Below are 24,856 nucleotides of genomic sequence, written 5' to 3' on the forward strand. Positions count from 1 at the left end.
GTGCAGGCTAAAGCCAAACACGACAGGAATCAATGCGGCTGCTTAGTAAATCAGGAACCACCATTCTTTTGAATGGTGATTCCTGTCGTATCCTATCGATGGTGTAGACATTTGTATTTGTAAATACAAATACGAATGTCCCATCCATAGGTGTACGAATTGCCGTATTTTCGGGATAGTAAATCCCAAAAATACGAATGTGTAAAAAATAGATGTATTTCTGCATACGAATACACCTATTTTTTACAAATTCATCTTAGTAAATTTCCCCCAATATGTGTACCTTTAAATGTATCACTTATTAAAAAATAGATAGAAACAGGATTACAGTGCTAGAATAATAGTGCTATAGCCACTTTTTAACACTACAGAGCAGTGAAGAAATGATTACTTGTAGGAAATATACAGTAAACAGGCAAGACAGAAGGAGGAGTGCAATGTGTGCCTGTTGTAGAACAGGATGTTGATGTTACACTTGGCCACTCATTGAATAATACTTGTAGAAATAAGACACGGCAGTGGTCAGTCACATGCTGCTTCTTATTTTATTAGCCATAGAACTTCACAGTGGGATATCTCCCTGTGCCAATACTTACAGGTGTGCATGAATACCAGTTCATGCCTGTGCATTGATAAAAACTCTACTGGTCTGCATGTTTAAAAACAGAGACAGTGATAAGCCACTATATAATGTACTGGGTCTGAAGATTTATATTAAAGAGTAATTATAAAAAGTGTCAAATGTTTAATAAATTTAGAAATCTTCCATTGATAAGATCTAAGGGTAAATTTACTAAGATAGGATGTTGATATTGAAGATGGGATGTTGCCCAGAGCAACCAATCAAATAATTCATAATAATTCATCTATTATCTCTTAGAAGATGCTAAATAAATAAGAAGTAGAATCTGATTGGTTGATTTCATCTTCAATAGAACTCCCATCTTAGTATAGTTAGCCCCTAGAGTACTGTCAGGGCTCAGGTATCAGGTGTTCCTGGCTGTGGCAGCAGTGAGCCACTGGAGGGTTCTGGATACTGGAACACAGGACGCTTTAGGTAACGACAGTTCATGTCGCTGGGCACTGTGGGCACAACTAGGTAGGAGAGTTGACATGACTCGTCTGATCAGAGGCACGGAGTCTAACCCCACGGATGGTCAGCCTGGGAGCTGTTAACTGTGTCAGCCTGGGAGCTGTGGACTGTGTCGGCCTGGGAGCCGTAGACAGCGTTGACTTGGGAGTCGACGTCCGTGTCGACTAGGGAGTTGATGACGGGATAGATGGCTTGGGAGTCAGTAGTGATCGCTGCTTGGTGGTAATTGGAAGGCACAGACTACTTCTAATGGAAGCTGCAGATGGAGATAGCTGGAAGATAGTCTGGCAGATGAAGGGTTATCCAGGGAGCTGGCTAGCAGCAGCAGCTCACAGGTGCACTGAGACAGGTAACTCTGGAACAGGGAACCTGGAGCCTAGAACGCTGATTTCTGAGGAATCACTCAGGGATCAGACAAGTTGTTCAATGGAAGGATGAAGTGCCAGAAGCCTGATCTATATCCCACCTGCCTGTCTGTGATTGGCTGCCAGTCGCAGCATCAATTAACTCCAGGAAGTACCGGTGTACACCTTCATCAAAGGCACAGGTCAGAGGTTCAAGGTCACAGGGAAAATATTGGAGCAAAACTGTCATGTGACACAACATGTCATGATGGCGCCCATGCAGCGTGGGACCAGCTTGGAATCAGCGTGGGACATCAACTAGAGCCCGGGGAACCGCCAAGAACATCACACAATGGAGAGGGTACAGTGCTGATTACCAACACGCAGGTATGGGTGGCGGACGCAGACGTGCATTGCAATTGCCTGAAAAGTACTTTACATTATGATAGTCTACTAATTACTTATAGTTCTAAAAGGCAAAGAGTTACATTTACTAAAGCTTCTAAAAATTAAAGGGGTGATGATGCCCATAGCAACAATCAGATTATGTCGGTCATTTTGTAGGATGTATCAGAGAAATGAGAGACAGAATCTGATTGGTTGCTATGACCTAGGGGTTAATTTTGAGAAACTTTAATAAATGAACCCCTAAGTGTCGGACCGTCGTCTGCAATGACTGCAAGATAATTTAACATACAATATTGCTGCTCAAAACACTTTAAAAGCACTCTGAGTCCTCCTGACGAAAAGCATTATATAAATAAAATGATTATTATTAGCATAATTAGAGATGCTCCAGAACCAAGTATACACAAGTGCTGGCAATGGTTACACTGTGGAATGATTCTCTGATTAACCTGGTCACATCTGCATGTCACTGTTGGGACCTGGCTTACAGTAACACCTCTGGCATTGTGGTACCATTAGTAAGCAGTACGGCAGCTATAAAGTAGATTCATGTAAACGATACAATAGAATGGCACAAACATGGTCATTCATATATTATTATACAATATAAGTCAATAATACATGTCTTATTTGGAGTTTAATAAATATATTGTCTTGGTCCAAAATATAAAACATTTTTTAAATGTGCTGAAAACTATATGTATTTATGCCTTCATTGAAATAAATGAAACAAAAGGGCACACACTTCTTCTCTTATACATAAAGCACATTTGTGACAAGGAATGAAAACATGTTATAATCAGAGCCAGGGTTATGAGGAATCCATTGGGAATGACTGGATTTAATGTTGAAGAAAAACATGAAAATCAGTCGCAACTCCCTATATTTAAGAAGATTACTTTCTGCAACTGTTAAGCACTAATGAAAAGATGCCGTGTATCACGGTAAAACCATCAGTAGTACAGGATAAAATTGTAAAATGTTTCCCTAGGCCCATTAACGAGATGTTACCTGATGGATGATGGATGCAGGTCAAGCTTTAGACCAGGGTGTTTCTGTAAGGTTTGCGGTGTTGCGGTTAGGTACTGGGAAGGCTGTGTCAGGCTACCTGCCAAATGTGCAGAAGAAATGCAATACAGAAATTACTTTATGGTTTTCCATATGGAAGGCTAAATACTGGTGGGAGTCATAAATTGTACAAATGCAGATCTACCTTAGCTGAGGAAAAATACCCTAATCTACAGTACCTCTGGTTTGGTAAGAGCTGCTTACTTGTGTAGCAAACTACAACTGTTTGGATTGAGACACTAGTATAATAAAGCCGAAGTAAAATGAATATCCTTTTTTTGCTATCTAAATGGACAAGTTGCAATACCTTTTAGAAGTGTATATGTTGCCCATAGCAAGCAATCACATTCTAGATAATATTTTCTAGAAGGTGCTAGGTCAGGGGTGGGCAATCGGCCCAGCTGTTGATGAACTACACATCCCAGCATGCCTTGCCTTAGTTTTGCTATATGGAAACTGATGCAAGGCATGCTGGGATGTGTAGTTCATCAACAGCTGGAGGGCTGCTTGTTGCCTACCCCTGTGCTAGGTAGATGTTAAGTAGAATCTGATTGACTGCTGTGGGCAACATCGCCACTTCTAAAAACTCAAACTTTAGTAAATATACTCCTAAAAGGGCACTGGGCATTTTTGCCCAGCGTGTATGCAAAGTGATGTTGGGGAAAATCGCTGGGATGAAAATTGCTCAGTGCATATACATGTTTTTCGACCGTTTTAGTCATTTAGCCCCCTCACCTCCACTGCACGGATCATCCAACAGCAAATCAGTGCATGCTGATTGACCTTCTCTTCTGGTACCAACATCCAGCCCAATCCTGATGTAAGGGACATCTCTGATGAACCCCCAGCCTCAAGTCTGGCAGATTTGAGCGTCTCCTCATTGTGGGACAGTTTCATTATTTCACTACTTGCAGTATTTATGTTGGACATCATTCACAACACCCAGCCCACAGTTATTGCCCCCGGCCTCATCACTGTTCAGTCCAGTCTTAATTGGAACTATTAGACACCAGTATATTGACCACTTTAACCCCAGAGTGCCAGCATTTCCCTTTTGTTGTTTCTGCCATTAATAAGGGGACCAGGACTGTCCCCCAACAGTGCAGACTACTAAGGGTTAAATTCTCAGAGCACTGTGTAATCACCCCAAATCTAGCATCTTCTACATATCTACCCAGATACAGTAGCAGCTCATCAACGCTATGTCCTTGGTCACATATGTATTGCTGCATGTGCTGCACTGGCACAATGCTGGAAACAACTGATACCACCCCAAATTAGTAACATGCTCCACAAGGTCCACTTCCATTTTTTAATGGAATGGAATTTCTGCCATATTCTTTGTCTGCACCCTCGCCACTGGTGAAATGGAGAGTATGGCATGAATATGTGACAGACGGGGAAGGTTCTGCTTGGTTGAAAGACCCTCATCAATCTAACCCCATGCAGTTTAGTCTAAATGAACCGTAAACAACAGATAACATAACGACACTGTGCCCAAGATCACACCATTCCCAAACTAGATCATAGTGGGTTTTTGATTTTACCTTCCCCCATCAGTTGTTGAGGCTCTTCTATTAAAATTGTTCCTCCTAAATTGTCTGCACAATATATTTGCGTACGTTGCAATATTGTGTGCTCCACGTGTTGTAACTCTTGCGAGATATCCTTCCCCCCTCCCTTTTCTATTTTCTGTATCCCCCCTCTCCCTGTTATACTTATTTTGAAACAAAATAAAAAATGAATGATGTTAAAAAAAAACTGCTGCCAACATCTTAAGGTATCTGTGCCTCTACATATTGCACAAATTGTATATACTTAAAGCATACCCTCCACCATGACCAATTCCATTAGGTACAAAATGCTCTGTTTCTGGACTTCCTTATCAGTGGCCGTTACAGAGGTGGGACTGCACCACTGTCCAATATTCAAAAAGGGGAGCCAAGCCTACTGCCACCTCAGACATCACTGCCCTGGACTCACTGGCAGTTGATGTGACCCCTCCTCTTTGAATTTTGGACTGTGCTGGAGTCTTCAGTGGTGTTTTTTTTGGGGGGGGGAGAGCTCCCCACTGGGCAAATTTTGTATGGGGAGCGCTCCCTTAAAAAAACCACACCACTGCCTCCCTGGGTCCGAGCAGCGCCGCTGCACTGTCAATCAGCGGCTGCCCGGATCTGTGCCCCCCCCCCCCCCCGCACCACGTCCCTGTCCCCGGCAGCCGGCTTGTCATAAGCCGGTGCCGGCGACTTCATACAAAACCCAGGGGAGGGGGGAGGAGGAGGGAGCCAGAGGCGCCGCAGAGGGGAGGGAGCCTGGCAGCACTGAAGCTGCCTGAGTTCAGTGATTGAACTCAGCAGCGCTGCCCGGCTGTAAACAGTGGCAATCCCGAGAATTTTCCGGGCTTGCCAGACTGGGCATTGAGACACAGCCCGGAAAATTCTCGGGATTGACACTGAAGAGGTTAAAAGCTCTACATGAAGTAGATACCTTTCAAAGTCACTTGGGGAAATTTACTAATATGGGAGTTCTATTTCACATGGGATGTTGCTATGGGTAACCAATTATCTAATCTACCTACCTAGATCTGGGACTACTATAGAAAACCTAGATTTATTCAATAGGACCAAAATATTTAATTGGCTAGTGTGTCATCTCGTAAGAAGAAGCACAGCACAGCATCTACTACATTTACTGTGTACAAATCATTCTTTCCTAAAAAATACTCCCCTAATACAGGAATTCTATCAGTTTTACTTTGATGTTGAATATTCATATGAAGGAGATAACAGAGCCTGTAAACTGTTCAGAGGGATATGATTGATAAGACATTCTTTAGGCATTATTGTAAAACGTGGTCTTTATCATGCCTCCCAACTTTCAGGATGGCCGAGGAGGGACGCTCGAGTGTGCTACAGTCGTGGTTGTTGGGGCATGCGCACAGCGTCCATTTACAGGTGACAGGGGGACTCCACCGCAGGACACTGCTGGCCCGGATGGGAAGCAGGAACGTCCCCAAAAAATGGGACGTTCCAGTGGAAAGCGAGACAGTTGGAAGGTATGTCTTTATGTTGGCATGAGTTCCCCCTTTTTTTTTTTACTACATGCCTGTAGTATGGCACAAATGTAGGGAAGTTCTGTAGAATGTCAGAGGCATGGGCCTCCAGAGAGGAGTGGTTGCAGTTGGTAGATCTAAAGTGTCTATATAGACAAACAAAATGTTGACATGCAATAGACCGACATGGTCAAAAGGTTGACATGAAAAAGGTAGACACATGAGTTTGATATAAGTTTTTCAAATTATGTTTATTTTTTGGTGTGTGGGGGGTACTTTTTCATACTTTACCATCCACGGGTCAAAATGAAAAAGGTCAATTTGATCAAAAGGTCGATACATGAAAAGGTTGACATGGGTTATTCCCAATATTTAAAAAAATTTGGGGAATTTTTCAAACTCTACCATCCAACTGGAGCACAACTGAGAATGGTAAGCCATGTCCGAAGCATGCATGGGTATGCATTACACTAATTGGGGGTCCATGTCAACAGGCATCGACATTGACACCAAAACCATATGAAAACCTCATGTTGACCCTTTCCTTTGTCTACCTTTTGACCATGTCAACCTTTTTCATAATGACATTTTCTATGCTTACCTTTTGACCCTGTTGAACTATTACTTGTCTGGATTCGGTCGAATGGTCGACAGTAATTAGGTCGACAGTCAATAGGTCAACACATGAAACATGTCGACTGGTTTTATGTCAACATTGACAGAATTGGTCGACACATGTATATGTCGCCATGCATTTTTCATGATTTTTTTTTAAACTGACTTCACGATCCAAGTGGACATAGAGTTAGAATATAATATACAAAGTGTGGATAGGACTATCACAAAGGTCATACAAGGATTGGCTGCTTGCAAACAAATGGGTGTCAATAGAGGGATCTATTACTACCCTCAGATTAAGAATATAATAGTGCCCGAAGCATGGCGCGCACAGTGTGCCACACGAGGGGAAGCGCTACAGTTTTGGACATAGACACCAGCTAGAGCAAAGCTACTTTCCAGGGTAGAATAATTGCCATCTTAGCAACTATTAATATAAAGGAAAACTACCAAAAAAAATAAGTAAAAATCTAATATTTCTAGCAAAAAACACACTCCACCAACCAAAATACAAAGTTTAAATGAAAATAACGGAAACCATGAATAAAAAGAAACAATAACTTTCAAGTACCGGTTCTAGTTTTATCTCCCTTTGGGGGGTTATTTTGGTTCACTCTTTCTGACAAATTCCTTCTTAGATGGACAAAACCATGTTCACTGCAGGTGGGGCAGACGTAACATGTGCCCCTTCTTTTCACTTACAGATATTATCAGGTGGCTTACATAAAGTGGGAGAGTAGGCACAATTTGTCAGTTAGACATAAGAAAATACTCATTGAATTTTCAGGTCATATTAAAAACTATTTGCAATGTTTTATGGGGCTTCATACATCTGTACCTGCCAGCCATAGTTTTGTAACCAGACTTTCTCATTATATTTAGCTTTTAGAATGTTTTAAGACATATTTAAAATGATTTAATTAAAATGCTAACTATCTCATTCTAGCTTTAGTACATTGAACATTTTTCCTGCATGTGCATCTTTCACTGATCAGAACGCCATTCACATCTGGAGCTCTCAAATAGAAATGCCAGCGTGGTTCCATGACAGTGACACACATTGCAAAAATGCCTCCTCTATGAATGAAAGCACAGATAAGGAGAAATAAAGTAGAGTAAGGAGATTAGTTAAAGGATTTGTTATGTCAAGATCATTTTATTCTAATAATAGGAAATGTTGCAAGCTTTTTCCATGGTACAAATAGACTTCAAACAAAACAGAACAAAGAGTCTCTGAAAGAGCTGACTGAAAAGAGTACTGGAATTCAAATGAACAGTTTCTAAAAAGTATTCTGTGAGAGCCACCACACATTTGACTTAACTGGAAAGCATTAATATGAGGCCACCCGGGTTTTATTGACCTTCTAACTACCCAAGGAGCCGAAAAGTGACTATGAAGCTTAAAGCATAAACCTCTTTGGCTACCAGGTTTTATTTTTCAGGATAATCGTCTGACTGTAGTGCTCTCAATGATGTAGCTGATTCAATCTACTTTTTCAAGGGTGGCCATTCTGTAATTTTAAGATCCACCGACCTCATGCAGATAGCCACAAATGGAAAAGCAACCATAATTACAAGGGCCTGCTAAACTAATCCGTGGATAACAAATGTCAGTTAAAAGATAAATAAGCCTACCAGAAGCATTTCCTGTAGACCTTGAAACCAGTAGTTGTGTTAGTCTTTATTTACAAAAAAAAAATCAAAATAATATATTACACAGTCTAGTACATGAATTATAGGCTTTTCTACATAAAGCAGCTCTTTGAAGTGCGAGAGTTTTAAAACGAGTGCACTGCTAAAGGTCTTTCTTAAGTAACAGTATTGGAAGTTGAACCATACTACATTTAATGGTGTTGCCTTTCTATAGCAATTATTTATTTTACTATCATTTATGCCTTTTACAGATATATTAACCATGTACTAAAAGACATTTATTTATTTATTTCTTATATAGCACAGCAGGTTCCGTTGCGCTTTACAATTGTAAACAGAGATAAAACAAATTGTGTAACAACAGACAGATTTGGGGCAGTATTCAATGAGGCTGATTTGCCATGTTCTATGGCGAATGGTTGCTATTTTCATGCTCTAAGGTGAATCTTTTTACTGAAAAAGTGAATCACCCTATTCAACGTGCAATATTTGCCGAAGGCGAACAGTGAATGACGGACAATTCATCGCCTGATAGTCACCACAATTTGTTGTGGTTTTTCAATGCGATTCGCCATGAGTGTATTCAATGATCAGATGGCAAATTGCTTTCTAAGTGATTTTCGCTGTGTCACCGTGTAAATTTTTTTTTTAAAAATGTGCTGTTTTTAATGCTATTTTTAATCTTACAGCACATGAATATATATTTAATTAAGAAAATTTTTTTTTTACACATAACAGCCAGCAGGGGGCCGGGAGCTGAGAGCCGCTCATTAGATATTCTTATATTCACTGCTCCCGATCATTACATATGCACAATCGGGAGCAGTGCAAGTGGCTCCCTAGACGCGTCCCCTGCTAGCTCCCCTGCTTCTGTCCCACAGTGTCCGGTGCAGGCAGGGAGGCTTCCATCTCCCTGCCTGCCGCCGTCCCCCAGCTCCCTGCGGCGTCCGCCGCAGGGGTTAAGAATCACTGTCAGGGGCAGCGAGCCCCTGTGGCGTTGAATACAGTGACAGTGAGGGCTGGCAGCGAAGGCTCCAGCCCTCCAAAACACGGCGACTATGCAGCGAATCCTAAACAGTATTCGATGCACATGCCGAGTATTGTCATTGAATACTGCCCTTGGAGGTAAGAGGGCCCTGCACAAACTTACAATCTATAGGAATATAGGAGGGAAACCCAAGGACAGGCACCAGTAATAGCATAGCTTGTAGAAGGGAAGCTATATATAATACATAAGTGCCTCAGAGGGTTATGCGTATGGAACTTAAATATGATAGGCTTGCCTGAAGAGGTGAGTTTTCAGGGAAGTGGAGAGTTTTATTGTGCGTGGAAGGGGCATTCCATAGGGTGGGAGCAGCTGATGAAAGTCCTGTAATAGTGAATAGGAGCTGGTGATCCGTGCAGAGACACAGATATTGTACAGAGCGGAGTTGTCGAAATTGGAGATATTTTGTGTAAAAAGATAAAGAGATATATGCTGGTGCAGTATGGTTAATAGCTGTATATGCTAGTAGAAGGGTTTTATATTGGATATGGTAAAACACAGGTAACCAATTGAGGGACTTGCAGAGCGGATCAGCAGACGATGAGTGACTTGCTAGGAAGATCAGCCTAGCAGCAGCATTTAAAATGGATTGCATTGGCGAGAGTCTGTTCCTGGGAAGACCAGTTAGGAGACTAAAGATCGTAAGCTTGCGAGCAGGGCCCTCCTACCTTTTGAAAGCAAGGGGATACACTGCGCTATGCAATAAATGATTATACTAATGAAATAATATTAATAAAATAATAAGGAAATGTGTGCCAATTGGATAAAAATAACACTGGTTTAATGAACATCAGACATAAAATATCATTCTAAAAAGTGATGGGAATGGGTAAAAAATGTTTCATTTCATACGGTACCGTACTGAAGAAGTCCACTGTTGGGTGGGTCCGTTCCTATAGTGTCTCCTAATAGGTAACTGATTTTATTTTGTATCCAGTACGTCCAGAGTCCGCCCGCGGTAGGTATTAATTGTGGAGAAGCACTCTCCTGCTTATAGCGGATAGCCTCCGTCCGGGCTGGGTCATGGAAGGGCTTTTGATGAATTTACCAACTGGTGCCCATAGTTTACGTAGGGATGAAAGAATGGAGACTGGTCCGGATCCTGAAAAGTGGATATTGGTAAAGTCCAGAACTGGATAGGGGTACCCTCTTGGTTCACCAACGCAGTTCGCCAGGTGCCTGGCTTTATCACCTTGAACTCTGGACGTACTGGATACAAAATACAATCAGTTACCTATTTGGAGACACTATAGGAACGGACCCACCCAACAGTGGACTTCTTCAGTACGGTACCGTATGAAATGGAACATTTTTTACCCCTTTTTTTAGTACCCATTTCCATCACTTTTTAGAATGATATTTTATGTCTGATGTTCATTAAACCAGTGTTATTTTTATCCAATTGGCACACATTTCCTTATTATTTTATTAATATTATTTCATTAGTATAATAATTTATTGCATAGCGCAGTGTATCCCCTTGCATTCTCCTGTACCCAATAGGAGGTTGACTACCCCCTACTCACACTGCTGCTTGGCAAAGCGCCTCATATCTATTGCACCCCCTACACCAGTCGGTAACCAGTTACCAACTACCTCTCCTACCCTCCTACCTTTTGTCTGTCTGTAAATACCCTGTTTGTTGTATCACTGTCTCCTTTGTAAAGCGCAACGGAATATGCTGCGCTTTATAAGAAACTGTTAATAAATAAAATAAATAAATATTGCAAAAATCAATGCGGTTTATAATGAGTACATGGATAAGAGATTTAGTAGAGTCTTGTGTGAAATGGGGTTGTATTTTGCATATGTTTTTTAGATGTAACATGACTGGAGACAGATTGAATGTGGGGAACAAAGGACAGTTCAGAGACGAGGATGCAGATTTGACATGACAATATTGTCCCAATTCGCAATGCCACAGATCATTTATTGCATGCAGGGAGAGAGCTTGCAAGGAAGCACTGTCCACAACATTATAGGGTATTTATGAAAAATAACCCAATCATGTGCTGTGCATTTGCCAACAATGAGATAGCTGCTGCTACCACCAGCACTCCCCATCTTGATGCCCCCAACTGCAGATCATACTCACTTACCCTGGGGATTGCTGAATGAAGCCCCTGAAGGGCTGCCAGTCAACAGATGCTTCCTACTTCTGTGACCTCCAGCACCGTAAAGTGAGCTGCCACTTTGCAGAATCGCTTTACTGCACTAGGGGGGTCACAGGAGCAGCAGGAAGCTATGATAATTGTCAGCACTCACCAATGAAAAAACACATAGCTGATCACACTGGTCCGGTCCTCTCTTGCTAGGGGCAGATAAAGCTGTGCCTTGGTAGGGAATTTGCAATGTACCCTGTAATTCGCCATCATTATCACATGGCATGCTGCACTTGTTTTTTTTTTTTTGTTTGTAAATTTGGCTAGATCGCATTTCCTATTATAAGTATGGGATCTGGTTACGAACAAAAATATGAATCAAAAGGTTTGGAGCAGTTTTTCACAAAACATGCCCTTTCAGGTAATATTAAATTAATGCAAAAAGGGTGTTCAAAATTATTTTAATAATAATTTTAGTCAGAGCTGTTGCTATAATGGGAGAGTTTATTATAAAAAAAAAAAAAGCACCCCAGGTCTGCATCACATTTTCTGAAATCTAAGCAATATATGTCTAGCCGAGAGTCTGGTGACCATTTATCTATTAAGCAAATTATTCTGGATGGACGGGTGGGCGTTCCTCACCCTTGATGTCCAGGCACTCTACACTAATATTCCACACGATAAAGGCATCAAAGCCATTAACTATTATCTGGACTTGGATGGTGATATTCCTTCAGTGAGAAAGGAGTTTATTCTGGAATCCATTCTGTTTATCCTCACTCATAATTATTTTATTTTTGAAGATCCCCACTACTGTCAACTACTTGTGACGGCCATGGGAACCAGACTTGCACCCAGTTTTGCTAACCTCTATATGGGCCGCCTCGAAGAACAACTAATATGGGGCGGCCATTATAGAGAGAATCTGGTCCTCTATGGCCGTTTCTTTGACGACCTCTTCATTATATGGAGTCCATTATTGGCTGGGTCCTAATTACCGTTTCAGACCCGATTTTGATGCCAAAATACCGGTTCTGAAACGGGTATGACCCTCCTTTTTAACCGTTTTACAAAATCGGCTTTTGTAAAACGGTAAAGTGGTCCTGCACCTTTCAGACCGCACAGATAACCGTTTTAAAACGGTTAAAAATCGGCAAAATAACGGTTTTTAAGTGCGGTCCGAAAGGGGCATTAGTTATACTTCTGTAAAATTCCTTACAGAAGTATATGGAGAGTATACAGTTTACTCTCATGTTCAGGGCACTTACTCAAGAATTGATTTAGAATTGATTTAGCTATATCAGACAAACTGTCTCGACTCTTTCCACAAAGGTAGAATCCTCCCCAATCCTGGTTGGATCACTCTCCATTATCTATGAAGTGTGAAATAAGCAATAGGAAGACTGCCCCGGGCCCGTGGTGTTTGGTTAGTCAGGGTCTTGTTCAGCCGGAGGCTCGGCAGATGATACAATCGTCAATAGGGCACTACCTGCAGGAGAATTCCCCTGAAGACACTCTAGTTTTACCCATTGGTGCGCCCTTAAGGCAGTTGTTCGTGGCTCGGCAATCCAAATTGCTGCCAAATTTAAAAAGGACTATCGGAGAACCCTGGCATAAGAGGAATTAGACCTCACTTCACTAGAAGCCGCTCATTAAGCCAACCCATTTTTTCTCTTCAAGTCACTAAATGACGCAAGAGACAGAGTCAATAGTCACTATTTGGCAGCGGTCCAATGTAATGTTGGTAAGTTGAACCAAAAGATTTATCAACTTGGTAATCGTGCGGATAGACTCTTGGCTAGAAAGCTGAGGGGTAAGAGAGCCAGAGAGAAAATACATATGATCTATTCTGCCCATGGGTCGAAGATATTCGACCAAAATGAGATAGCCAATGTCTTCTCAGAGTATTATTCCAAACTCTATAACTTAAAGGAAGATCCTTCCACTTCTCAACTGTGTACTGAGACGACCAAGAGCTTTGGGATGGGATCAACCTCCCTGCGCTGTCCTCTGAGTCCTGTCTGTTTCTTAACAACCCCTGGTCTTTAGAAGAAGTCCAATGTGGTATTGACTCCCTACCTAATGATAAGGCCCCTGGGCCAGATGGTTTCCCTTCTAATTTCTATAAGACCTTTAAAACCCAATTATGCCCCCGGTGCTTCTCAAAGTTTTTAATGAGGCCTTTGAAGCCTAAACCGGGTAAACTCTAAACTTCTGTCCAAAACTATAGGCCTATCGCACTTCTTAATTCGGACTTGAAACTCTATGCTAAATTAGTTGCTAATCGCATTAGCCCATTACTCCCTTCCCTCAATAAACACAATCAACATGCGCAGGATGTTGGATGTTATCGAATTCTGTTCTATAAAGAAAGCTCCTCTTTTGGTCTTGTCATTAGACACCGAGAAGGCCTTTGATAGACTTCACTGGGGGTTTATGCAACATGCCTTAGAAAAATTTGGATTTCATGAAAGGATATTAGACTCTATTTTGGCTCTCTACTCTTCCCCCTCTGCTACTGTCTTCACTAATGGATGTTCCCCTTCAGGCTTCAAAATCTGTAATGGAACTCGGCAAGGGTGCCCGCTCTCTTCTTAAATTTTTGCATTAGCTGTCGAGCCTCTGGCTGAAAGTAACAAATGTAATGACTCTATACGGGGCCCAATTATTGGCAACTCGTTCCACAAAATTAGTCTTTTTGCCGATGACGCCCTCTTATGTATCCTAGACCCTTTAAACTCTCTTCCTGCCCTTCATGGGGTACTACAGGAATATTCAGATGTCTAGTATTATAAATTAAATACTAGTAAAACAGAGGCCCTCCCTCTAGGTCAGGCATTCCCAACCATGGTCCTCAAGGCACACCAACAGTGCAGGTTTTGTAGATATCCAGGCTTGAGCACAGGTGACTTAATTAGTATCTGAGTGATTCTGATTAAACCATCTGTGCTGAAGCCTGGATATCACTAAAACCTGCACTGTTGGTGTGCCTTGAGGACCGTGGTTGGGAATGCTTGCTCTAGGTCTTCCACCTGAAACTGACACTGAACTGAAAGAGATGTACAGTATAATTACTCATGGCAGACCCCTTAACTAAAATACCTAGGGATTACCTTGACATCGGAAAAAAGCATTATTGAATATAATTATAGTCCTCTATTGATGGCCTTTGCGGAGCGGACGAGAGACTGGATGTTGCATGATGTATCTTTGCTTGGGAGAATCGCGGCGGCTAAAATGGTATTGCTACAGAAATGACTGTATCTATTTAGATCCATCCCGAGATCCCCCCCCCCCCCAAAAAAAATCTATAATGAACAAATGTAGTAACATTTTGGCTAAATACATTTGGAAAGGGGCCAAATCTAAAATTGCTAAGAAAATTTTGCTTTGTTCTAAGCTAGACAAGGGAGTTGCTTATCCAGATATTGAAACCTATTATGCTTAATGTATGCTTAATTAGGCTAGAGCAGCTGTTCTCAAACTGTGGGTACTGACCCCAAAGTGGGTCCCGACCTTCTCAGCATGGGGTCGCGACTCCATGTTGCTGACCATCAGGCTGATGACTTTTCTAATCTCAGTCAGTGATTCAAGGAGTCTGAAAAATCTTTTGAATTGTCTATTATTTTAGACTTCTCCCATAATTTTTTGCCTCCACAATGCTGCCATGTATGTGCTGTCTGCAGTCTACATGTGATGTGATGACCTTCTGCAGTAGCTTGCTTGGGTCCTGTAATTAATAATTTAGTGTCCTTCACTCTTCTACAAAACAACTTCAACATCCCAAGACAGGACTTTATTATATATTTGCAGATAAGGAGCTGGCTCCAGTCAAATTCCTATGTCCTCTAAAAAAACGGCTTTCCCTGCCTTCCTTAAAATTAAGGCTAGCGCCCCTTCACATAAAGGGGGCATATCATGGTTGTACACACATTAACTTTCTTCAAGGGGTAGGCACAAAGTGAACTCGCAAACTATGTGGTAAAGAGATTTAAACAGAACCCTGGAGGAAGAGGACTTGGAGGATATATTTAAGTCCTGTTTTGGGATCTCTCGCTGTATAAATCATTCTGAAATGTTTTTTAAGCTTATCCAAAGGGCCTATTTCACGCGGATAGGCTGCATAGGATTTGGCCATCGACCTGTAACTTGTGTTGGAAAAAATGTGGAAACATTGAGGATATTTATCATACAGTATATTCTGGGCGTGCCCCTCTCTGCGGCCTCTCTGGAAGGAAGTCTTTCATATGATGGGTTAAATTGTAATAGTGCTTTTACAGTTCTGTGTAGACCCAGTAGCACCTGGTCTGATATGATATATGTGATAATTGTTATTTTTATCATTTACTGTATTTCTACACTGTCACCCCCCCCCCCCCATTTTTTCTCTTCTGTACCCCCTATTATTTTGACAAAAAATTTCCAATAAAAACATAATGTTTCCATTATACTGGTTTTGCTGACTAATTAATATTGTTGATCGAAATCAATGATCTCCGACTAGGAGTAAATTGCTTCTTTCCTATTCTTATGCTTTTATATAGGATCTATGATAAGGTATAGTGTCTATCTGCATTGTACGTATAATTCTTATATTATTTATGACACTGGACCCACTGGTAATTTATGTATATAATGTAATTGCTTAATAAATGTGATCAATTGATTGCCATTGGATGCACTTTTAGCCTTTAAATAGCACTATCAGTGGAAGTCTCAATCCGTCTTAAAAAAGGTTCTGGTTGCCATAGAAATTAAACATGTTGACGTCACTTCCGCTATCACGTTTGGATTCTTCGCACTTCTACTTATCCCCTTCTACCACCAGCCGGCTTGCCGTTCCTCCTCCCCTGTGAGCAGGTCTCTGTCCGGCATCATTTACGTGTATAATGAACAGCAACTGGGAAGGCCGCCCGACTGCCCTCCTCCATCTAGGCACAAACATCAGGTGACACACGCTGTAACAACCATCAGCCGCTGAGAAAGCCACCTGGGTGCCTGTTTCTATCCTGGAGCAAACATCACATGGCACACGCTGTCATCTAAAGGGTTGAGCCCACTACCCGCTGGGTTCCCCATCTCTTCTACCAATTGCATTGAGAGACTGTGGGTGAGCTATAATACTTTACATCTGTCACTGCTAAGCAAATCAAGCCTGTTGCTTTGACCCATTAATGCCAGCTGACTGCTAAATGCGTGTTTTGCTTACATGCAAACTGGCCTAATTTCTGCTACAAGCTAACCTTGAGGCGAATCCCTGCAGTCGTGCCACACTCAGAAGTTTTCAATGGTGGGGATGGCCTGGTTCTTCGGTGTACAGCCTCCTCACACTAAAAAGGCTGAACCCTCCATCTTCCGCCAGCGTTCGGCACCCACGCCAGCCATATGCCGTCTCAACAAGCTGCATGAACCAGTCCTAAATGAGGTGACTATTCGGCCTTTTCATTATATCAAGGCAATCATATAACTGCTTGTGCTTTTCATCTGCATTTACCCTATACGGGGACTCAAAGCTTGCCAACTAACTTCAGCTTTAATACAGCGAGTGTTTGGATGACAACCATTGTGCTAATTAACCCAACACCCAGCAAACTAACAACTATACCTGCTTATTAACCCCTCATCTGCTGCTAATTGAACTGTGGTTCTTGCGTGTTTGCTCACACGCTAAAACAGCAAGGAAAGGGAATTTCGCTGCTAAACCTGATTTACTAAGGCACCCTATTGTCATTGGAGGTATTAAGTATGAACATTTATATCAGCTGAAATTGAGTGCATTGGATGTGACTTTTTAAATGTATTAGCATTATTTAATGTGTTTGTTCGTATATTTTATGGTTTTTGATTATGCATATATAAAGATATTATGTTGATCAGTGAGTCCGGTATTTTTGTGCACAGCATTTAACACCAAATATTTGCAGCGCAACGTATTTGCATAAATTCTTTGTCTCTTTTTTTCCGAGTAAACGGCTGCTCACAGTTACATTGCTGCAGCTCTATATAAACATTCTCTTATTAAAATAGCTATATACAGTTTTTTATAATTAAAAGCGCCAGGTACTAGATTGAGGGGTTCTTATGGTTTATACCATTAGCCCCCCCCCCCATCTCTCCAATCCATTAACCCCACTATTGCTGACATTCATCAGTGACTGTGCTTAACCCATTACTGACTGCACCTAACAAATCTATATATAGGCCCTTATTCTGATCGGTGCGGAAATTCCCGCATGCGGACGGACCGCCGATGTTGATCGTCTGCGCATGTGCAGAGGTCACTCTGCGCATGTGCAGGCGATTTCGCCGCACGGATTCTTTATACGCCGCACAGGGGGCGTAGAGGGGCGTGAGGGGCTACTTAGCCTCATTACCCTATGCATACGCCCCGCGTTTCATGGGCGTTCCCATGCAAACGCGGGGTGTATGCATGGTAATGAGGCCGTGACGCGTGGGTACGGGGCGGGCATCTGACATCGCCGGATGTCAGCTGCCATTGTCCGTGTGGTCTTGTGTTGCGGGACCTGGTGGAGCGTGCGGCCCTGCATTCGATGTTCGGTGACCATCGAATGCAGGGGCTGCTCCCAAGACGGAAGAGGCGTATCCCCGTCCAATTTCATGCGGATCGCCACATATCCGCATACGGACGGCAGGTGGCGATCCGTATGGAAGGCGGGGATTCGCCTGCACGGTTGCGGCCGCATATTCTGATCGGGCCGCACCGATCAGAATAAGGGCCATAGAGTCCTTTTTTGCAAAAGTGATACAGGTCGAGTATCCCGTTTTCGAATATCCGTTATCCGAATTATTCCGAAAACCAGACATTCCAGAAAGTGAATTTTTTTTTTGTTTTTGCTAAAAACTCACTGGGGACATTTGTAACAGCATCACTGGGGACATGATATGTAACTGGCACTATATATGTGCAAGACAATGATTGCTTGGCATTCAAATTCAGTGCTGAGATAGTACACACATTTTGTTGCACGTTTTGAAACCTTGTTTTTTGAACAAATAAAATATATTTGTGTGTATTTTATGTGGTAATAAAATATATTTGTGTGTATATTATATGTTTATACAGCATAAATGCAAGATACTTCAAAATACATAATTGAAATATTAAAATATTCCGAAATACGGAATAATCCGTTATCCAAAATTCTCCTGGTCCCGAGCATTTTGGATAAGGGATACTCAACCTGTATTATACTGATCAGTCTGTATTTACTTTTCATCTTTACTTCTATTTTTAGAATGTTTATGATATATATGGCTTTCTGATGCCTTTTTATCAATGCATAATCTATATGTACTATTGCTTTTTATTTATAAAATTTGAACCTACTCAGTGTGTCCAGTGATCATTTCTTCAGCAGCGGCATGCTCAGAGTTTTACATCCACTAAGCACCCCCCTTTCTAAGCACCCCAGATCTGAATCACATTTTCTGAAATCTAAGCATTATAAATCTAGTCGAGAGTCTGGTAACCATTTATCTATTAAGCAAATTATTCTGCTGCATATGTGATACTTAATTTTCCCTTTTCAGGTTAAATGGCTAATATTAACAGTTTTTTACTTTTATGTTTTTTACTTGTTTTCTGTGAGGATGGATGGATTATCTTTATAATTAAAAGCTGCTTTGCAAATATTATGATATGGCTAATCATTGTATAACAACATAATTTTTCTATTTAGGCGAATGTGCCCATTCACAATTTACCCCCCTGTCCCTTCCTCTGGTTTGGTTGACTATGGTTCTTTTTAAAGTTTAAACATTTCTCTAACTGTAATGCACTTCTACTCATGCACATATATTTTTGGTATATGCTAGATAACTCCAGAGATTTTTAGGGATTAATTCCTAAATTTTCTTGTTCCTTCTGGGACAGGTGGCAACGTCCCTTATTGCTTTTTTTTTTTAACCCCTTCCTGACAGAGCCAGTTTTTGCGTTCCTGACAGAGCCCTTTTTTTCAAATCTGACATGTATCACTTAAGTGGGGATAACTTTTTTTTGCTTTTACTTATCCCAGTGATTTTGAGATTGTTTTCTCGTGACACATTGTACTTCAAGTTAGTGGTAAATTTTGGTCGATACAGTCTGTGTTTTTTTGTGAAAAATACCAAAATGTCGTAAAAAAATGGAAAATTTTGCGATTTGCAAAATGTTAAATTTTCTGCTTGTGAGACAAATAATCTTACCACTCAAAATAGTTAATAACTAACATAGACCATATGTATACTTTATGTTGCCATCATTATTTCAACCTCATTTTCATTTTTTTGGACACTAGGAGGCTTAAAATATGAATAGCAAATTCTCAAATTTTCAAGAAAATTTCAAACACTGATTTTTTTAGGGACCAGTTCAGTTCTGATGTGACTTTGAGGGACTTGTATGTGAGACACCCCCATAAATGATGCCATTTCAAAAACTGCACCCCGCACAGTATTCAAAACAGCATTTTGGAAGTTTGTTAACCCTTTAGGTGTTTCACAGGAATTAAAACAAAGTGTAGGTGAAATTTCAAAATTTCATTTTTTTTGCAGATTTTCAATTTTAATACATTTTTCTAAGGAACACAGCAGATTTTACTAGAAAAATGTGACTAAAAATTGATTCCCCCAATTCTTTGGTTTTCATAAATATCCTATATGTGGCCCTAGTGTGCACGGTGACCAAACCACAGGCTTCATAATAGAAGGAGCACCTACTTGATTTTGGAGCCTCCTTTTTATGAGATTATTTTTTAGGCACCATGTAGGTTTCTAGGCACCATAAGATGCTAAAAGTTAGGAACCCCCCCACAAGTGACCCCATTTTGCAAACTACACCCTTCAGGGAATTCATCAAGGGGTATAGTGTACATTTCAAACCCCCAGGGGTTTCACCAATTTTGATACAACTGAGCTGTGAAAATGAAAAAAATTAATTTTTCATTTTCACAGCTCAGTTGTATCAAAATTGGTGAAACCCCTGGGGGTTTGAAATGTACACTATACCCCTTGATGAATTCCCTGAAGGGTGTAGTTTGCAAAATGGGGTCACTTGTGGGGGGGTTCCACTGTATGGGTGTTTCGGGGGTCATTCAACCAGAATCTGTGCTGCAAAATCCAAATATCACTCCTTCCCTTCTGAGTCCTGCCATGCACCCAACTGGTATTTTTTGGTCACATGTGAGGCATTGCTGTACTCGGGAGAAATTGGGGCACAGATTTTTGGGTGCTTTGTCTCCTTCATTCCTTGTGAAAATGAAAAATTTTGAGCCAGATCTGCATTTTTGTGTAAAAAAATGTAATTTTTTACAGAAAAATGCAGTTCTGGCTCAAAATTTTTCATTTTCACAAGGAATGAAGGAGACAAAGCACCCCAAAATCTGTGCCCCAATTTCTCCCGAGTACGGCAATGCCTCACATGTGACCAAAAAATACCAATTGGGTGCATGGCAGGACTCAGAAGGGAAGGAGTGATATTTGGTGGTGGAATGAATGGTGGGTGCTATGTCGCATTAGCAAGACCCCCGAAGCACCAATACAGTGGAACCCCCCCACAAGTGACCCCATTTTGGTCACCAGCTTTGGGAGGGGGGCTGGCGCTGCGGCTGGCGGGGGGGTGGGAGGGGTGCTGGCGCTGCGGCAGCCGGGTGGGTGGGAGGGAGGGGGGCTGCCGGGTGGGAGTGGGGGGGGGGCTGGCGATCGGTGGTGATCGGTGCTGTACTTAACAGCACCGATCACCACCGATCACTGTGTTACCGAGCGGCTTAGCCGCCGGTAACACAGAAAACGCTGCAATTGGCTGTTCACATTTGAACAGCCAATCGCAGCGATCGCCGCGAGGGGGGATGTCTGCTGTCAGGGACAGCAGACATCTCCAAACTGTCACCGCGTCTATAGACGCGGTGACAGTTTAAAACCATGACGTATATATACGTCTTCGGTCGGGAAGTACCTCCCGACCATGACGTATATATACGTCATATGTCGGGAATATCTATATATATATAGGGTTGCTTTTTGAAATAAAGTTTTTTCAAAAATGAAAATCGCATGATTACTGCAAACAAATTCAATATTGGACATACAGAAAATATCTTCAGAAAGAACTTCTGAGTACTGATTGGACAAACTGGGTGGTACATGTCATATACGTGACCATAGAGACAATTAGGTTGCGCACTCCAATCACCCCTTTTCTTTATATATATATATATATATATATGTATGTATGTGTATATATAAATATATATATATATATGTGTATGTATATATATATATATATATATATATACACACATATATATATATATATATATATATACATATATATATATATATGTGTGTATATATATACACACATATATATATATATACACACACATATATATATATATATAATTCAGTTCATTATCATTCTTTTTTTTAACTTTTTATGCAGCTCATGCTGCTGCTGCGGCTGGCAGGGGGGGGGAGGGGGGTGCGTGCGCTCCTGCCGCTGCGTGCGCTCCTGCCGCTGCCCCTGCCGGGTGAGCCTGCTGCCGGGCCGGGTGAGTGCCGGGTGGGTGGGAGGGGGGTGCTGCTCATCGGTGGTGATCGGTGCTGTACTTAACAGTACCGATCACCACCGATCCCTGTGTTACCGAGCGGCTTAGCCGCCGGTAACACAGGAAACGCTGTGAATGGCTGTTCAGATTTGAACAGCCAATCACAGCGATCGCCGACCGGGGGGGGCACCCCTGCCCCCCCTGGGCGGCGAGGGGGATGTCTGCTGTCAGGGACAGCAGACATCTCCTAACTGTCACCGCGTCTATAGACGCAGTGACAGTTACAAGCCATGACGTACATTTACGCCATGTGTCGGGAAGTACTTCCCGACCATGACGTAAATGTACGTCAAATGTCGGGAAGGGGTTAATGCCTCCTAACATAGGAATTGGATTAAATGACTTTTGCTATTTCATACTCATTAGATGATGTTAAGGTGAAAGATTCCCTGAAATTTGTTTAGTGGAATGTAGAGGGCCTACAATAATGCAGCAACTTAAAATGTTTTGCCGAAACATTGTATTCCTTCAGTAGTACAGGTTGAGTATCCTGTATCCATACATCTCTTATTCGAATTATTTTTGGAATCATTCGAATTATTTATTTTTTTACCCCCCCCCCTAACCCTCTTTTCATACTTACCAAGTCCCCGGGCGTCCACAGCAGGCCTCCGGGGTCTCCAGCGGTCCCAGGAATGCATTGCGCGAGTGTGCGCGCGCGCGCCGGTGACGTCACCGGTGCACGCGCACACTCATGCAATGCATTCCTGGGACCGCTGGAGACCCAGAGAAGATGCCGGAGGACTGCTGTGGACGCCCGGGGACTGCGTGGACGCCGAGGGACCACCGGACACCATCAGGGGACAGGTAAGTATGCCTAAAAAAAAATATTCCAAAAACCGAAAAATTCCCCTATCCGGAATGCTCATGGTCCCAAGCATTTCAGATAGGGGATACTCAACCTGTATAAGTATAAGTAAAAATGAATATAATAAGGCATATTGTTCTTACATTTGTGTTTAAAAAGAAAATTACATATATTATATAAATTATGTGAGGCACATCGATATACAGCACTTCCACCACACTTTCGGGCTCCATTGAGTCCTTCCTCGCTGAAGTACAGATCGGCGTATGCGCAGAAGGACTCAATGGAAGCGTGGCGGAAGCACTGTATATTGATGCACAAGGAATCCCTCAAGTGGTCTTTTAAAAGTTGAGAGGTATATAGTATGGGGTTTCCGGAGTTGCGTTCGCAGGTCCGAAACCAGGACCTCGGTATGTAAAGTATTTAAATAGTTTCTACAAAATAAATAAATAAATCAAAGTATAATGTTGGTACTGTAATTAGTAATCGATGTAGTAATATATTTTGCTGGTGTAAATGTAAATCTTTGTTATGCAAATAATAGGAATAGTACAGAAATCTAACACATGTTAGACAATAGTCTTAGTATATGGGCTGTATATAATTAGGACTTGGTTATATGAATTGGAGCACTTTGTGTAGGTCAGGAAGTCAGAGAGAAGAGTGGGAAGGAAGTTATAGGACATTAATAAACATACTGCACAAGAAAAATTATAGTCATTACAGCTCTTAGATTGCCAAGCAAATACATGCTGTATTTTTTGGCTACAGAAATCAATTCAGCAGTAGAACAGCAATAATTTTCAATATAGGAATTTAAGGTTAAAGCTGCACTTAACTGAAGTTATTTGAGTTAAGCTCTTCCATAATGTTATATTAATATTTATTACTGATTATCTCCCATTAGAATAAAGTTCTAAATCTGACTTGGTGGTCTAAATGATTAGATATAAAATAGTTTATTCTACAGTATGTAAAAGTATGTTTTGATACTGTCTCCTACTAAATAGAATATTAAACACTTCCCACAACGGTTGACTTACTGACGTAGTTGCGTTCATTCACCCGGTGGCATTCCCGCAAGGGCAACTTTTTCACCCCTACAATCACACTCGCCCAAAGATATATTTATATAACATCGGTAACAATGTATTTTGGAAGTATTGATACTAGAAATTACTGTCTGCAATATTAGGTTTAGTTACTTGCAAATATATATTCACTGTGATGTGTCTTTTCTCACTCAGTACAATAGCTATGATTAATGTGATGCCTAAAAAAAAATTAAAATGTTGTTTTTAACTTGTGTGAATTTATCCCTAAGCAATGAAGTATGTTTTCTGGTATATTAAATGTTATTGCATTGTGAACACTGGACTGTCTGCAACTTGTAGGTATTACCTATATTTATGAGCTGTTTTCCCATACCATTACAGCATTAGCCAAATTGTTATGGACACACTTGTCAGTGAGCCCGCCTGGCCCCACGCGGCAGACAGCAAGGATACGGAGGTACCGCTCACCTTCCAACCTATTACAACCATCGGGACCCCTGCTGTGAGTATCGTGAGCCCGGTACCACAGCGGCTATTTGCGTCACATTGTGTACCATCTTTATATTTATTTAATTTATGCAAAAGTGACGTTCTCAAACCGGGCACATTCCTGAGGATCAATACAGGTGTAAAATTCGAACTGGAATATATAACATTGTGTTGATTTTTCATTGAAACAGTCTTATGAATTAGTTAAATGCATATGTTTTATTAAATATTCTATCCCCTTTTTTTTTTAAGTATATTTTTATGTATTTAATGCGCATATTTTCATTTGTGATGGCCATCATAAGAAATTAGTAATATAGGGGAAATTTACTAAAGGAAATTTGTAAAAAATAGGTGTATTTGTATCCAGAAATACACTTATTTTTGACATTTACTATCCTGAAAATACGGCAATTCGTATTCGTATTGATGTGCTATCAATACGAATATGAATTGCTGTATTTTCAGGATAGTAAATGTCAAAAATAAGTGTATTTCTAGATACAAATACACCTAT

General features: G+C 41.3%; 1 long non-coding RNA gene across 1 annotated transcript in view; it reads left to right on the forward strand.

The window, feature by feature from the left end:
* The window catches only part of LOC146029244 (uncharacterized), a 30,654-nt gene extending 6,025 nt beyond the window's left edge, over positions 1 to 24,629 (forward strand). The window contains exons 2-3 of the long non-coding RNA XR_014455329.1: positions 5,795 to 5,968; positions 24,232 to 24,629. This is a non-coding gene — a long non-coding RNA (uncharacterized LOC146029244). The remainder of the gene's footprint in view (positions 1 to 5,794; positions 5,969 to 24,231) is intronic.
* Positions 24,630 to 24,856: the final 227 nt, after the last annotated feature.

Source organism: Crinia signifera, chromosome 1 (assembly GCF_055691185.1).
Source record: "Crinia signifera chromosome 1, ASM5569118v1, whole genome shotgun sequence".
NCBI lineage: Eukaryota > Metazoa > Chordata > Amphibia > Anura > Myobatrachidae > Crinia > Crinia signifera.